Source organism: Pinus tabuliformis, chromosome 1_2 (assembly GCF_031772625.1).
Source record: "Pinus tabuliformis cultivar Carrire ecotype Pingquan chromosome 1_2, CPIR1, whole genome shotgun sequence".
NCBI lineage: Eukaryota > Viridiplantae > Streptophyta > Pinopsida > Pinales > Pinaceae > Pinus > Pinus tabuliformis.
In genome coordinates, this window is record NC_142298.1 from 916,394,008 (window position 1) to 916,410,059 (window position 16,052).

The window sequence follows — 16,052 nt, forward strand, 5'->3', positions numbered from 1 at the left end:
GGTTGTCAATGGACCTTAATGGATGGTAATCCAACGAGATTACTGCACATTCGACCTCAACACCTATATTCGTGTCCAGTAAACTGTAAAGAAAAGGGGAGAACATGGTTTCCTACAGAAGGATTTCAGACAGAGAAGTTTAGCGGTTGCATTTCCTGCAGCAAAGCACTTATTTCCTGAAGAATGAATTTCCAATAGAACATTTTCTAAAGAATCTGGCAAGTACTGATCATCTTCATTATTATTTGAGGCTATGTAATTACATGATATTGCACATGGTATAGTTTCGAGGTGATTTATGATTCCAAAGCGAGTGCATCCGTCACCCAAGGTACTCGACCGTTGTAAGGTAAGATCGAGCAAGTACGTTTGGCATTAGAATACTTAAGGTAAAAAGGTAATGGTATGAAACTTTTGAATTTGCATGAATACAAGTCACGGCCACCCTCACGGAATAAGGTGGTGATGAGTTGTTGTGTCATAACATGAGTTCCCATTCCTAATTATTATTTCAATTATCTTCCCAACATTTATCCTACAGAACGAATCATGATGGAAATCATGATCATGTTCCACGTTGTTTGATGTTTCCTTATTACCCTACACCTTTCCTAAAATAAAACATTCTTGTTCTTATCGGGTTTGAATTATCTCGCTTGGTCTCAAAGGCATATCAATGAATTGATCGAACTCTGCTCTCTCCCACTCCTAGCCACTATTGAAAATGTGGTCTGTCGTTAGATTCAAACCTTAGGGTCTGGCATTACTTGACGCTTACCCACAAAGTAAGAAGAGGTTGGAGAAGGCAGGATGGTTGCCTCTGTTCTTAAAGTTTAGCGGGCATAATTCAGAAGTGACGAAGTCTTTTGCTCTAAACCTAAATGGCGACAGGGCACAGGTGGGTAACATTAAGTTCAGATTGATGGAGGAGCTGGTAGCCCGAGCCTATGGAATTCTACAGGAAGGAGATATTTGGTTTAAAAACCAACGATCCAACAAGGATAAATGTGCACCCTTCCTCAAAAAAGAGCATGCAGACCCGAATTGGAGCAAGGGGAGTCCGTAGGATTACCTTAGAGGTAAGTACCGTCGTCACTTGTTTCTCTTGCAGAAGTATAACACCTGTGAAGGTCATTTTGGGTTAGCTTTCATGTTTCTCTTAACCATTTCCAAGACAAACCCTTGAATCTACCATATTATCTTGGAATGCCTTTGTTGAAGATGCATACTTTTGCCAAGGAGAGGGTATCACGTATAGAGGAGAACCTATATCATCACAGTCTTATCAAAATTATCGTGATAGAGGTTTTGAAGAAATAGAATAAAAAATGGGTAGGGTTTTTAGTAGAGAATTACTTTGTGGATGACAAGAAAGAGCCCAATTTACTGGAAAACCAAAGAGGTAGAACCAGCGGAAAAGCCGAGAAAGAAAACCTGGACCCGTGGTCAGCCGAAAGAGGAGGTTAAGAAAGATGAAGAGGTGGTGGTGATCAGGGAAACTAAAGGTAAGAAGCCTAAGCTATCAAAATGTATCCCTGCTCCTGCTAAGCGTTTTACGAGAAGTCATGCAATGAAGCTAGAGATAAAGGAAACTTCAGAGGAGGAGGTACAACATATTAAAATTAAGAATAAGGATAAGAAGACCCGAGACTTGTCTAAGGGGAAGCAAGTAAAGATCGATTCAGTTGTGTTCATTGACAAAGAAGAGTTGGAGGTCGCATATTTCCAAGGCCCACAAGAAAGTGGGGAGAAAACAATCGAAGGTTGCAGAGAGAGGGAAGAACCAAGTTTGCCTTAGCCCTCTCAAGGGCAGCATGGGGATGAGGAAACCTCTAAAAACAAGCAATCCCTAGAGGAGATTTAGGATGTTATCACTTAGCTCATTATATCTAAACGGGTTCTTTAGAGGGAAAACAAAACTCTAAAGGAGAACAACCTACGTCTACAGAAAGAACTGGAGGAGTGGAAAGAGAAGCATCAGAAGGCATGTCAAGTCATGAAGAAAAACCAAGCTCAGATCGAGCACCTGCAAAAAAAGAATGAAGAATAATAAGGTAGGGTTTAGAAAGCTGAATCCAGTAGGGCGTAGCTGGATCACCTGGCTATAGTAGTTGTAGCACAGGGCACAAAATGAATTTTTCATCTGATGTGCAACATTTTTGCTTGCATAAGGGACATGCAAGGAGCTAGGTGTGGGGGAGATGTTGAGTCCCGATTTTGTCCATTTTTTATAATGTTATAAGGCCTTGATCCCCCCTATTTTGAACTCTTTTTGACCCTTCATGACTCTCTTTTTTCCATATCCTATGTGTTTTGACCAAAAGGGTGTTGTGGGCTTTAAGGTATGCAAATTAGTCTAAAAAGTATCATTTCACTTTATTCTTAAGTATTTCTGAAGTTAAATGATACCTAATTGAATTATCTACAACTTCAAAAGTGTTGACCGAATCCTATACATATCTACTATCTTCTGAAGTAGTTATGTGATTCCTTGCAGACATGTTGTTATTTCCTGCAAAGTCGCTGACTTCCTGTAGATACGCTGATTTCCTGTAATCACTCTAATTTCCTGCAATGATATCAATGGTTGAGTATGTTCTGGTCAGCCTCAAAGAGAACGAAAACATGGGTTTTGTCAAGAAATCTGTCTACATGGATGTCCTATTGGCTTCCTCAAAACTGCCACCAAAACCACCCAGATCTTCAGACCTCTCATGGACAGTCGTAGTGGGAAACAACCTCAGCAACCCAACGAGATTAGTTTGATCCATGCTTTCAGTCATGGATCAAACTCAACATGCTTATTTTTATTTTATTTTCGAGTTATTATTAGCAGACATTTGCAGCATTTCAGCTTTCCTAATTCGAGCAAGTTTATGCCTCTATATTTGTATAAATACTTTTATGTTTCATTTGTAAAGGGAGGTTGATATACCAGACTTTGATACTACTCTAATACTTGTTCAGATTAATACAAAGTTCATGTTCTATTGATATTGTTGTGTAAACTCCTTTATCAGTTGAAGGAGTTGTGAGTAAGGGAGGGCCCCCTTTACTCACAACTCCCATAGTTGCAGATTGTGTTCTTTTAATTATTTTCATGAGTTGATAGAGTTATTACACAGCTTTTGATTCCTCTTTTCTAAATTGTAGCAACACATGTGTGATGATTAAATGGTGAAACTTATGTGATGAATATGTTTGGAGTATTTGAGTAGGCTTTAATCTTACATTGCAAATTGTTGAATTGATTCAATTGTTGTTTGATTGATATATTATCCTTTTCTTATCAGCATTAGCAATTTTCAGAGCTTTAGAGGGATGATTAAATCTGCTCCATAGCCTTTGTTGCTAAGTGTTGATGGGAAAAAGGGATATTGAAGCTATGTGTGTATGTGATTTCATTTAGGGAAACACTTAAAGTATTAGCCTACATATATTTTTCACAACATCTCACAAGGTTACCTACCCTTGGTTGATAATTTATGTTTGTCAAATTATAAGTCTATACTTTTCCCAAACAGTGGGCTATAATGTACTCCAACAATCGTATGAATTTTGATATGTTACTAATAATACTATCCAAACACCATATTTTTGTAATATTTTTCAGGAGTTGTTGGCTTAGGGGGTCCTGACCCAAGTTCAACGTTAAGTTAGCCAAACAAATCCCTACACTACTGGCCCTTTCGGCATCAATCCGCTGAGAGTGGGCTGAAGTCTCACCCGAAGTAGTATGGGGGGATGTTGTAACCAAGCTTCTGCACCCAGAGATTAGTGTAATATCGTTTTATGCCCTAACTCTGCCTTCGCGTAGGTCGATAAGCCTTTTAGGGCTTATTGATATACTTCTCTTAATCACTCTTAGACCTTCGCAAAGGTCTACGACTGTCTTTCGCGGACCTTAAATAGGTGAATCAACTACTTACGTGCTTCTGTGATTACTTCTGTGTTTACCCAGATTGGCTCAAGTATCTGATAACTTTAACATGCATTAAGATATTCTTCGCGTAAATAGATATTATGACTTGCATTCATATAACAATGTAAAACATACAAATTCGCGCATCAATACAGCATTAAATCATACACCCATTATTCATCATAACATAATCGCATTCATTCATAACAGAAGTAAAAGGACAAAACACATATATTTCTGGAACAATCTCTTTATTAATGCTTTAGATCTTCTTACAAACTCAAACTACCCTACGCACTCAGTTGTGGACTCTACTCTAGGCCTCTGCGCACATAGCCGCAAAGCCTCTCTTCTACTCTAAGACTCTTTGCTCGTCACTTCTACTGACCCATTACATTCATATCATTTGCTACCAAAAACTTCCTTAGACTCTTCTAAGACTTTCCTTTTTATACAATCCCATGGTCCGCAGACCATGGGTAGATCTTCTAAAGCCAACGTATCTTACATAAAAGAGGGGTAAAAACATTTTATGATACTTTACATATACGCACTCCGCAACCACATCTTGCGGAGACTTTACTCTTTATATACAAAAACTTGGGCTTTCAGTCCCAAAACTTGGGTTTTTTCCCCAAAATGGACCTTAGGGGACCCTATCCCAACAAGCCCCCAACAAAAATATCGTGACTCGCCCCTAAGTCACTCTGCTCGCATAGAGATCTTACTTCGAAGACCTCCCATCTCTACTTGTGCCATTGCTAGCTCAATTATGCTCTATGTGGTTTCCTGCTTGACCTGTTCCACCAGCTGCTCTGTTGTTGGTCCTACGTTATCTTCCTGGCTTTTCTGTTGTGTTCTCTGCAGGCTGGCCAACTTCTCCCAAATGGTGGCGGATATCACATAGGCCTCCTCCAACCAAGGCCCCATTCTGGCCTTGAGGACTACCTCTTTCTGTTGCACTTCTTCCACATATTCTTGTAGTTGCTTTGCCTCCTGCAGCTTTGCCAATCTTTGCGTGACAACGACGGTGCGTAATGTCACCTTTGCTTCATCATATTACTGTTGCAGTTCCCCGACCTCTGTGTTCAACCTCTCTAGGTTAGCATCTTCTTGCAGACTCGTGATTAGCTCCATAGATTACTTGAAGAGCGGAGTGCATTGCACCACCACGGCATCTACTACAGCGACTCCATCCCTACATCAGCTTCATGTTGTTCTTTGACCTCTCGTGGAGTTAAAGGTTGTTTCTTCAACTCAAGCTCTGTAATTTTCAGGTTCAGCTCAAACTGAACCTTGGCCATCTCGTTCTTCATGTTGCACACACCTGCAGCCAATTTCCTAATTTTGGCCTCCACCAGTGCTTCTTCTTGGACATGCAGTTCGGAACAGTTCTACATGCTTCGGATACTACTGCTGCAGAGTGCTCATTCTTCTCTTGAACCTTCTTCCAGGATTTTATCGTGGCTGTCTTCTCAAAAAATATATGTTTTTTGTTGACCTTCTGCTCACTGATCATGCTCACCGTGTGCTGCTCTCGGGCCTTAAGCTCTTAAATCACACCTACTTGTAGTGTGTGAAGGAATTCACTGGGGAACGCAGCCAATTTGAGGCCAATATTCCTCAGCGCACTGACAATAGCCTTGTCAGCTTCCGCCTCCACACTCAGAGCTCTATTCGGCAGTGTGACCGCCTGGAGATCCAAGGATCAAACTAACTCTGCGGCTTGAGTGGTCCCCGGCACCAAAATAGTTGATTTTGCATTGCGTTGTCCTACACCTGCCTACAGTCTAGTTGTTTGGATCTGCATCTCGTGCAGACACGTTTGTATGGCACTAGGTACCTTCTTATGTTGTTACTCAAACAGTTGTAGCAGTTCCGCGTCTGTATCTCATACCTTGTCTCCAATATCGTCCAAATCACCTTTCGTTAAGGTGATTGGATTGAGCGATGATTTGGAGGTATTGGTCTTCTTTCACTGCCCCTCCTTTCCTTGTTCTCTATGTCGCTTTACCTAAAAAGGAGTGCTCTCCAAATCACCACTGCCTTGTTCTGATTACTTTTCTTCCTTTGTTTGTGGTGAAGGGGATTTCTAGCTCCTGTCAGAGTCATGCTCTTCCTACTCTTCTTGTTCCTTGGCAGCGCGCTCTGCTTCTACACGTGCCTTCTCCTTAGTCTCCTTCTTTCTCTTTTCAGCCAACTGCTGAACTTTCAATCAAGCCGCTTCTTTTTCTACTTTTCCGCGGAATTACTAGTCCTGATGGACAAATCTGATGTTGTGCGCCAGTCTGTTGGCCACTGCTCGAGAACTACTGCAACGGCATCATTCGTCACTAAATATGGTAAATCATACCACTTTTGCTCTGGATCCTTTCACGCCCGCACAAAAATACAGTGGAAGTCCACTTTGAACTCTGCGTACCCAGACAGCTGCTCAAAGATGGTTGGTGACAACTGTGGCTTCCAGTTGATGCCCATATTAATGCTCATTTCCATCAATACCCAAAACACTTTGCTCTCCCAAACCCGCTCAGCGTCCTTGGTATCCCACAACGATGCGAATTTTTCTGCTTCTAGCAAATTTGTTTCAATAGGAGGAAATTGGTTGTCCTCCAGCAACTTCCATGCAACTAGCACAATTGACAGTAAAAGCCATGAGTAATGGAAAGTCTTGTTGTGGTCCTGTGCCTCCCTGGAGTTCACAAGGAAATCGTTGCACAGGTAGCGTTCCCAGTTGAATTGTACACCCTCCGCACACTAGGCCGCTAGTGAAACAACTGGTGTCGACACCTCGTCCACGCGACACTTTCTCATTATTTTTCCAACCAAGATCTAGGTGGCCACCTTCACTGTGAGGTCAGTAATGCTGGAAATAGAATACTCACATGGTTTTTTGACAAGCTTAAACTTGTCATTCGTCCTCTCAATGAGGTCGTGCTCTCCCGTCTTTCCGCCAAATGCCTTGGCCGGATTCAGTCCTGAATGAGGTAGTAATGTGATCCTATGGATCAGCATATCCGTGATTCATATCGGCTCTTCCAACCATAGGCACCCGTCGTGCACCAGAAACAACAACTGTTTGATAACAATTAAAGTTATGGGAGCACGGTGGTAATGGGACACCCATAGCAGGTTCAACAATCCTGCTTTATTTACCCCGCAAATCCAGTCCACTGACTCGAGCGTGGTGACACCAGACTCCTTGTAGAATATTCACTTCATGGAATTATCGGTAGCCAGGTGGGGGAACCACTCAGTGTCCCCCAAGTCCCAATCTTCAAGTTTCATATGTGGGATATGTGCCAAGTGCGGACCTTCAAACATTATGTTTTATGGCAGCAAGGGTGTGTTAAGAAGAAACTTTCCCTCATCTGGGTCCTTCGGGACCTTCACCTTGCCCTGGCGCAAAGGGATGTACTTTGGTAGCTTCGAAATCGGGTCTACCCCCTCAATATCAATGTCCTCTGCACCCTCCTCATCCTCTAGGTCTACTACTTTACCTTTCTCCTGCATGGTGGTCTTTTCTTTTCTCTAATGTTTCCTTGGTGACTCACGCACCGACAGCATATTCTTCTGTTTATCCTTCTTCGGCTTAGGGAGCTCTCTTGTCGGCGCAGGCTTAATCCTAGGCGACCTCGGCATTGCTACGGGAACCTCCATACTTACAACCTCAGGGGAAGCTCCCTCAGAGGCAATAAACCCTCCAACACTTACGGTTTCCGCAGGTGCATACATGAAGCTATTAATTAGTTGTTGGGTTTCCTCAGGTAACCTGTCAGACACAAAACTAGCCACCAAGTCCTCAAAGAACTCACGGTTCATGCACACCAAATAGCACGACACATAAACTCTCAGAGTGCAAAGTGTTTCTCATTGGTCGGCCATCTATAATTTATAGGCAAATTTGAATTCAAATTCGACCGTTACCCCCAAAATCCGATCATAAATGCTAGATTAGCGGTAGATTTTCAAAGATCCTGCTCTTAAATTCAGCCTTAAATGCCACCCCCCGCTCCTCGTAGACGTTTTCTCACTGTCAAATCATGAACAGTGATGGTAACAGTCAATTTCTGGCTACGTTGCATGGTATCTCATCCTATAATACAACTCCCTTCGCATGTTTGCTGACACTATGACACTCATCTATTCCTCGCAGGCCCCTCATCGCATAGCTCTACAACTTGGGCTGTGTGGTTTATAATCCCGCGCCTCCTTGCAGCTGCCTGGAGTGCTAAGATTGTGCTACTATCATATAGTCATCTGGCTGGATCCCCAGTGTATGGCTTCAATCGGCAGCCATTTACCTTTCCAAGAAATGGATCTCCATTCAATTTCACAAGCTAAACTGCTCCACCATTGGTAATCTCCTTGATCACATATGGCCCCAGCCAATGCATCTGAAATTTTCCTGGAAACTTATCAAACTTGCTGTCATATAATAGAATAAAATCGTTTACCCTAAAGGTGTGCAGTTTGATGTGTTTATCATGCCATGCCTTTTCGCGCTCCTTCTAAACTTGTTGATGGAATCGAGCCAAGAATCTATCTTCCTCCAACTCTTTCAGTTAAGCGAGCCTTTCTTCTAAGGCTCCACGGTCCGCCATTCCTGTGAACGTTGCTATCTGTAGACTAGGCACGATGTACTCTATTAGCATCTCAACTTCTATGCCATAGACTAGTCGAAAAGGTGTTTGTCCAGTCAGCTTCTTAAAAGTAGTTCTATAAGCCCATAACACCGCTAGTACACGCACGTCCTAATCATTCCTCTACGCATTGCAAACCTTTGTTAGTGCATTCTCCAATATCTTATTAAATGCTTCCATCGTCCCATTAGCTTGAGGATGATATGGCATGCTCTTTTGATGATAAACCTGGAATTCTTCTGTCAGTGTGTTGATCGTTTCATTAAGGAAGTGCGTACCGTGATCACTCATCAACACCTTCGAGCAACCAAACCTAGTCAACACATATTCAAATAGGAACTTCGTTGTTGTTGCCCCTGTACAATCCTTTACAAGCTGTGCCTCCACCCATCTGGTTAAATACTGAGTCGCGATGATGATATACCGCGCACCCGTCTTCTTTCCTGGAGGTTGAATTAGTCCTACAAAATCAAGTGCCCACTTTTCAAATGGCTACAATGACACTTGCGGATTTAGAGGCAACTTGTCCCTCCGTGATGGCATGCCCGTCCTCTAACATGCATTGCACGCCCTACAATACGCTTTGGAATCCTTATGCAATGTCGGCCACCACAACCCAGCGCGTAAAATCTTATGCGCTATTGTTTTTCCTGCATAATGACCTCCCACAACCCCCCATGAACTTCAGCTAGGATACTGCTTCATTCAAAATTAGGCACATAGCATCGCAATATCTCATCCACTCCCATATTATACAAGTGACCTGCAATAAGAGAAAAATTTTCCTCGTGCACCACCAGTTCCTTCTTCTGTTGACTATTGTATCCCTCTGGAGTCGTTCCCGTAGTCAGGAAGTGGATGGTGTCCGCAAAATGATTGTCTGCCATGCACACCATAAAGAGTTGCGCGTCAGGCAGTCCTTCCTCCAAATTAGTGGGCTCCTCACCTGTTTCAATGCCCGATAGATGATCCGGTCCTGCATTCATCGCCATGGTTTCGCAATGACTTTGAAATCATATTCTTGAAATAACAGTAGCCATCTACATATCCCCCCCCCCAACACAGGCTTGTTGACCAAGTATTTTAATGCAGAATGGTCTGTATACATCTTAAAGCGTTCGATGAGCAAGTAATTCCTGAACGTATGGAGCGCATACACCATAGCCAACCCTTCACGCTCCATCATCGAATAGTTGTTTTCAGCCTTCAACAGCTTCCTTCTTGCAAATGCTATCAAGTGATCCAGTTCTCTTTCACTAGACTGTGCGCTCCCAGCGCAATATATGATGCATCCACATGCACATGAAATTCCTTCTTCCAATCTGGGAAGACTAGGATCGGCGTGGTGACCATCATTTCTTTTAACACATCCAAGCTCTGCTGACATTCCTCATTCCAACAGAATGTAGCATCCTTTTTCAACAGTTTCTCCATCGGTGTGGTAATCTGGGCATAACTCTTGATGAACTTTCGGTAATAACTAGTATGACCCGGCATCGCACGCAGGTGTTTAACACTTCTCGGCGCCTCCAAATTGATTATAACCATGATATTAGTTAGATCCACCATCAATCCTTGTCTACACACTACATGACCCAACAAGATTTCAAAAGGGACGCAAAATAAGCACTTTTGCAAGTTTAGCGTGAATTGATACCTCCAACACATGTCCAACATCAAGTGAAAACTAGCGACATGGAATTTGACCAATCCAAATGTCATCCAATCATAAAATTATACCTCCAGAAACTTGTGAATGAATTCTTTGAACACCACAATGACTACGCGTGAAAATATTGTCGGCGCATTCTTCAGTCCAAAAGGCATTACAGTATACTGAAAGAATCCCCACTCGGTCGCAAAGGTAGTCTTACTCCTGTCTTCTGGCACGATCTTGATCTAATGGTACCTCGAGAACCCATTAGTGAATGAATATGCTTCCAGTCCTCCCACATTATCCGGCACTTCATTGGTGAATGGTGTTGGAAAAGGATCATATACGCAAACATCATTCAGCTTCTTGAGATCTACGCATATCCTTATTTCATCCTTCTGCTTCTTTTCCTGAACGACCATTAGACTTACCCAGTTAGACTCCTCCATTGGTTCAATGATACCTGTTACCAACATTTTTTCCAACTCTAAGCGGACCTTTTCCTTATACTTAGGATTAAGGTGATATGGCTGCTGCTTCATAGGCTTTGTGTCTGGTTTCAATGTTATCTTCATTACTCCTAAATCACCTATTATCCCTTTCAAGTCTGAAAACTTTGTAGGGAACAAATCCTGGTACTCACGGAGCAACTCAGCAACCTTATCCACCATAGCATCATCCCAGTAGTCCCCTATCTTCAAAAACTTTGGCTCTGCCTCTATCCCAATGTTCACTTGTCAAGTTTTCAATGGCGCGGTGATATCTAGATTCTCTATCTGCGGCCCCTCAACTTCATGGTGACCGTTTGTTTCTAGGATTAATGTTCCTTGGATCCTCCTCTTCTTCTTTAGCAGTCACATTGTAACATTCCAGCGCATGGCGCAGCTGGGTTTTCCAATTTGGTTAAATCAAATCCAAGGGATCTTGTGGGATTCTAAAGATCGTTGATTTGACCTTCTGTAGAGCTTCATCAATGCACTCGAATCCATCTCCAAAGCTAAATGTCATCAATAATCCTTGTCTCAAAATATCCCATTCGTTCATGCCTTGGCGTACCTCTGTTTCCAAGTACCAATTCATGGGTATCACATCTAAAGTGTGATAGAACAAATGCACCCACTCCGGTTGCAGTTCTGCTCCATAAGCATCAGTCCATTTTGCCAAGTGGTCGCACGGATCACTCCTTCCATCATATTTCTCTGTCAATCATACCTTTGGGTGACCAAACCACACCCTTATCACTCTTTTGTAGTCACGCCATCCATTGAAATTGTCTTTATGCCTACCCCACCATATCACATGCATAGTGCGCAGCGCCAAGTCCAAGGCTTGGAAGCAATGCTTCTTTGGCACTTCCCTTTCAAATGCATCCAAAAATTTATGAATGTCAGTTAAAATGTCATAATAAGGTAGAATTCTTACCTCCGATGATACATAGCGCAATGATTTGGTCATCATGTTCAGACCCGCTGCCTAACAATGTCAAACCTCATATAGAAGTTAAATGGGCCAATACTTGACCGCCAAGTTATGGGGGATCAGCGGGACTTGAACCTGTGTCGGCTGGATGGTCACCCTTCCCCCACGCGGCGACCCCATAAACAACCTTGCCAATATAAACATCCCACGGTTAATTAACCACTTCCCCATTTCAAAATGCATCAAAATATATATATTAATACATGCCGCCAACGTTAAAACACGCCAACAGTTGTGATGAGGGAGGCCCGTGAGCTTGACCCCTGGACCTCCGCCCAACTATTTTTAATCCCCACCATGACGCCAGCGCGTGAGCTTTGAAAGCTTCGCCCAGCAAATACTATAAGAACCCATTTTTACCATTCGAATGGGGAGAGGAGGCAGCGCGGAACCCGACAGCAGTGAAATCCTAATGGCACATTCTTTTAGACAAAATCTTTAGAGAATATTCTTTTTTACAAAATCATGAGGAATTGAAAGATTCCCTTGGAGGCTGATTTTTGAAATAGGCAAAAGTATATCAACTTATACTAATTTTTCTCAGTTTTCCATGAGGAATCTGAACGTGTAATCTGTTTCCTCATTTGAGCAGCAAATCTCCAGTCAACTTGCAAGGAGGAATCTTTGTGGAATGATGAGGAATCTAAAACATCCCCTTCAGGCCAAATTTTCACAGTGATAGAATCATGCCAACTTTATACTCAAACGAACTAGACTTTCGCCAAGAGATTGAAGGCGTGATCGGTTTTTAGACCTGAGTAGCAGATCTTTAGTCAACTTTAAGATAAGAATCTTTGTGGAATCATGAGGAATCTAAAAGATTTCCTAAGGGCCAAATTTTGAAAGTTTAAAAACCAAGCCAACTTTATACTCATTTTACTTAGTTTTTCATGAGGAGCGTAGTGGTGAAGTCAGATTTGTCATATGAGTTGTAGAATTCCATTCAACCAATGGGAAGGAACCATTGGGGAATCTTTGAGATTCCTAAGGGTCCAGATTTTGATGATGGCAGAAAGGGGTCGAGTTTATAATCATTTGACATGATTTCACGCCAGGAATTCAACAACACAGTCCATTTCTTCAAAAGAGGTGTGCATTTTCATGCCATCCCCAAAAGTAGAGGTATAAGGTGTCTTTTATACATGCATGAAATTTGATTTTTGCTGAAGATTAATGAAAGCGGCCTCCCCACTTTGAGCAGAGCCAAGAGACGCATCCCCCACTGGTGAACTACGTTAACAACCTATTCTGATTTTTTTCTCATGATTGCCTTTCATTTCCATTATGTTATGTGTATGCATTTTATGGTTACATGCTCTTTTATATGCGATTATGTATGCATCAATGAAGTAAAAATATTTGTATCAAGTTTGGTATCAGAGCGGGTCTTTTGTTGATGTGAATTGCAAGTGTATGGTAATCAGGGAAAATCTCCAAAGAGGTGAAGGAAAACTTAATTCTTTGATCTAGAAGCAAGGCGTGCAAAACGAAGAAGGAAAATGGTAGATGAAGATGCTCGGTTAGAGGAAGATCAAAATTATTACAAGCCCTTCTGTGCCATGGCATAGAAAGTGTGAAAATTGTTTGCAGGATATGAGAAGACAATGAAGCAAGAGAAGAAAGAGCCAGATGGTCATGCCTCAATAAATCATGAAGGTGGAGGAGAAGAGACCCCTCCCTCTCCGTCTTCTAGTGAAATTTATTCTTCTTCCTCTTCTCATCATTCTAACAGGCATCATAGGAATGCATCTAAAAATCCATTTTTTTAGTTGGATGTCAAGTTTGATTTGCCTATGTTTAGTGGAGAATATAATGCAAAAAATCTAGATAACTGGATCAGACAGGTTGAAGTATATTATCGCATACAATGAATCAAAGAGGATGAAGCCAAGATCCAGTTAGCATCCCTTCGATTGTGTGGCAACGCTCTCATCTAGTGGGAAGACAATGATCCAAATTTAAAAAAGAACGCAACAAATTATAGATATAACCATAAACACAGAGATGTAGCAGAAATAAAACTTCATTTCATCAATATCAAGGAACTAAAATATGCTTACATACAAAATTGAAATAAACTAGCTCGAGCGATGGTAGATTATCTTTGAGAAGAGATGTGGTGGCTACATGCCTCTGAACTGTGTTACAATGAGACTTGAAGGGCTATTTATTATTGAGAAACAATGGAGAACCCCAAACATCCAAAAACCTAACCCTAGGAGATGAAACGCCAAACTATGGGCCTCGTTGGGGTAAATTGGTACATCAACTTCCTGAGGTCGTAACTTTGTCACACTATCTTCATTTGACGCACATGATACCTCGTTAGAAATATCTACCCGAGGCCTACAACTACTGATAGTGAATGTTGAGTTGAAAACTCATATTCAATGCAGGTGACTTTCCAACAAAAAAATGTCAGTTAGGGCCTCAAAACGGCTCTGGAAGTTCAACACCTGAAAAACTGCCAAAAATAGTAAACTATGCTACAATTAAGGAATACAAAAAATTGAAAGAAACAATGGTGGAGGTCCAAGTGGAATAGGAGGGTCACCACCAATATCCACATGGATCATTCCTCCCCCCTTAGGAAGCAATGGTCCCCATTGAGTTGTTTTCCTCCACAAGATGAGGAAACTTTTGTTGAACTTGGTCCCTAGTGAGCCACTTGCCCTAGTGAAGGAGTTGGCATGCTTTGATAACTTGATATAGTTGGATCCTTTGTTGTTGGGTGTTCTTGATCTACATGTCCATGATATGATCAGTTGTGGCTTGTTCCATGTAATATGGGTTTAACTCTGTTTGTGTGAGTTGTTCTGCAATGTCGGATGCGTCCAACAATGGTGGAAAGTAGGGTTGAAGGCAGTCCACATTGAACACTAGGTGCAGACCAAGGAATGGCGGAATACTGATATCGAAGGCATTGTCCCCTACTGCCTTGGTGATGGTGTATGGCCCATATCAGAGCGGGTGAAGCTTGTGGTGGGGCCCAGCAAGGCGCTCCTTCTGCAAATGTAGCCAAACTTTGTCGCCCACCTGGAACTTGTGTGGAACCCAATGTTGATCATGACACTTCTTGTACTTAGCATTGGCCCTCTCCAATATGTCATGGACCTGTTGGTAGATGTGTTGAATGTGCTCAATGAAGATGTTTGTCTTGTCGACTTCGAACTAGACATGAGACAAATACGCGTGACTAGTAGCAAAAGATATGGCCACATCAATGGGACATTGAGGCTAGAATCCCTAGGCCACCTAAAAAGGGTTGTAGCTAGTCGAGCTATGGGGAGCCTGGTTATAGTCGTGTTAGACATAGGGGGAGGCTCTCATCCCATGTGCATGGATGTTTTGAGTTGTACATGTGTAGAATGTGTACAATCATATTGTTGACGACCTCTATCTCGCCATCAGTTTGGGGATGGAAAGTTGTGGACTTAGTGAGCTTTTTGTCTAGGATTGACCAGAGACTGGACCAAAATTTACTGAGGAACTTGTTGTCCCGATCTGAGATGATATACTGTGGGATCCCAAAGTGTACCCACACTCATTCAAAGAAGAGTTTAGCAGTGGCTTCTGTTATGATATTCTTCTTGCAGGCCACCATAATGGCCATCTTCGAGAATCTATCGATGACCACAAAAACATAGTCGTTGCCATGCTTAGTAGAAGGAAGGCCCGATATGTAATCCATGGAGATGGATTCCCAAGGTCGACTAGGGGTAGGCAGCAGAGTATAGAGGCCTTGCTTCTTAACGGTCGGTTTGGAAATGGCGTAGACAGTGCAAGATATGATATACTTCCTGATATCATGTCGAAGGTTCGGCCAATAGAAATACTTCTACAGTACTGCCACTGTTTTCTCGACCCTGAAATGCCCAATGACCCGACTGTAGTGTGCTTCCCAAATCATCTTGGCACGCTTGCTTGAAGGAACACAAAGGTGTCCCATGTGGCAAAACAATGCATCCTAGAGGTGAAAATCTGGAACTTACTGACCCTCCAAGAGCGTCTATATGTGTGGTTGAACTCTGGATCGCTTTTGTAGAGAAGTGGCCAATCAAAAGTCTCGTGCCCACAAGAGTTGAGCACAGTGGTTAACGCCATGATCAGTGGTCGATTAAGGCAGTCTGCAACATTATTGGTGTTTCCCTTCTTGTACTTGATATTCAAATGAAACTATTGTACGCATGTGAACCACTTTTGATGGCAATCATTCTACAACTTCTCTTGTTTCTATATGAACTGCAGGGGTCGGTGGTCTGTGTGGATGACCGTTTCCTTCCCCAAAATTTAATGCTTCCATTTTCAGCAAGCCAGCACAATGGAATACATCTCTTTGTCATAAGTGGGATAC